Source organism: Panicum virgatum, chromosome 8N (genome assembly GCF_016808335.1).
Source record: "Panicum virgatum strain AP13 chromosome 8N, P.virgatum_v5, whole genome shotgun sequence".
Lineage (NCBI taxonomy): Eukaryota > Viridiplantae > Streptophyta > Magnoliopsida > Poales > Poaceae > Panicum > Panicum virgatum.
The window spans coordinates 22,694,175-22,696,095 of NC_053152.1; the positions used below are offsets into that span (position 1 = coordinate 22,694,175).

The window sequence follows — 1,921 nt, forward strand, 5'->3', positions numbered from 1 at the left end:
TGCCTGGCCATAGAAGTTGGAAGAACTATGTCACTCCATCTGTTATTTGCTAAAGCATGTATAATCAGAAATGCTGGAGATAAATTGACAAAAAATGTCATGTTCATTAGTTTGTGTTTTAGGACCCGGGGTTTGTAATATCTAGTTCTAAGCTAGATTAGACCAGCAGGAAACCAGAAATAGTAGTAGTTGTTGAGGTGTCTCTTTATTATATGGGCTGTGCATTTTTCCCTAAAGCACAATGGATCATTAAATGCTGCGTACCTCAGAGCTTAAGGGTATGTACAACGCCATTAATTATGTCATCTATATACAGTTTTTCCCGATTAATGATGTGGTTTAACAAAGAGACAGCGCTCGCCGTCGTCTCGTGAGGCGACGACCGCGGCTCGTGCTCCAAGGACAAATCGACGAATCCTTTTGCGTTGTACACATCGCCTCTTCGGAGCGACGACCCTGCGGGATCGCCTGCGACTCTCCCTGTTTGACGTGCCCGTCATCTTCCCCTCGCCACCCTTCTTCCTCGCCAATTCAGCCCAAGGAGCTGCCATGGCGGACAGTTTTGAAGCTGTAGTCTCACTACCCAAATTCTCCGTCGACTCTTCACCTCCCTTCGATAACGTCCACCCCGAGCACTTCCTTGGCCTTGCGCATCTCCCCGGCCAGCCGACCACCACATGGCGCCACCGCAGGTGAGCAAAAACTGCCCAAGCCGTCCGTCCGTCCATCCCACGGTGACCTTCCCCTTGCGACCTCTCTCATCCCAAACAAACCACAAAATTAAAACTTTCTTGACCTGGTGAAGCTCATGCTCCTGCTAACATCTCGTGTTCGCCCCTAGGTCGCCGGGAACGCGGCTGCCCCCTCCATGCCACCATGGCCACCACCGCCCTGCTCGTATCTGGCAAGCTCCAGTCGCCGTTCGTCTGCGCCAAGTGTGTCACCACGACTGCCTTGTCTTACTGATCGCAAATATACGCACCTTGACGCCGGCAAGCTCATCGTCGGCGGGAATGCAAGTGAGCTCAAAAGCTGACTGCAAGGTGCTCGACTAAATGCCTGACACAGAACAATACTAGAAAATGTGCCTAGATCACAACAGGCTACTCATATACGTATATGGAGAAATATGCATTTGTACCTTTCTGAATTGATATTTTTTCTACCATGCTGAATATACATATTAAGAGAAACTATGTTCTTGTATATGAATAGAAACAGCAACGCAGCCACACAGGAACCATGCGCAATTCAATTCATTTGGTGCACAAAATATTATTTCATACATGCAACAAAAATGCATACAAAGATCCAATTTAGACTAGATCATCTTGTGTTATGTGTCCATGTTTGTAATAAATAACTTGTAGACAGACTCACAGACACCCCACTGTACAGACTGTCTTTATAGTTGTCTGTGTGGTGTTCTAGACTGTTACAGACGGCACATTTCTGCACGGTTGTACATGCCCTAATTCGTGGTTCGCATTGCAGAATCCAGTAATGATGCATATACATTTTTGATGCGGTAAGTTAAATCCGATGGTAAAATTTACAACGTTTACTTTGCACGCCCAATTTTGCAAAAAATTACAAGAAAAAGTATTATGCCGAATACATAAACAATTCATTGTTTCAAAAAAAAGAAAAACCAATGCTAGTACTTCATTCTCCTTGACCCACTAACGCAAAACCCACCTGGCCCACTTTGTACGACCCAACAATGCTACAAGTGTTCCCCATGCCGACCACATCCTTGCACTTGCGCGTCTTTGGGTCATACACCCTCAACACGCCGTCTGGAACTTGCACCCAGAAAACGATGCACCCGTCATCCAGCACCATCAGCGGTTGCGCAAAGATTTCTGGGGGGCGTCGCGTCACCGGTATCAATGGAACCGGTTGGCTCTGGTCGGGCTCT

The 1,921-nt window shown here is 47.0% G+C and overlaps 1 long non-coding RNA gene across 1 annotated transcript; it reads left to right on the forward strand.

Moving 5' to 3' along the window:
- The first annotated feature begins 346 nt into the window (after window positions 1-346).
- LOC120686753 lies at window positions 347-1,194 on the forward strand. Its single transcript, XR_005680361.1, has 2 exons — window positions 347-692; window positions 842-1,194. It is a non-coding gene; the product is annotated as an uncharacterized LOC120686753 (long non-coding RNA).
- The last annotated feature ends 727 nt before the right edge of the window (window positions 1,195-1,921 follow it).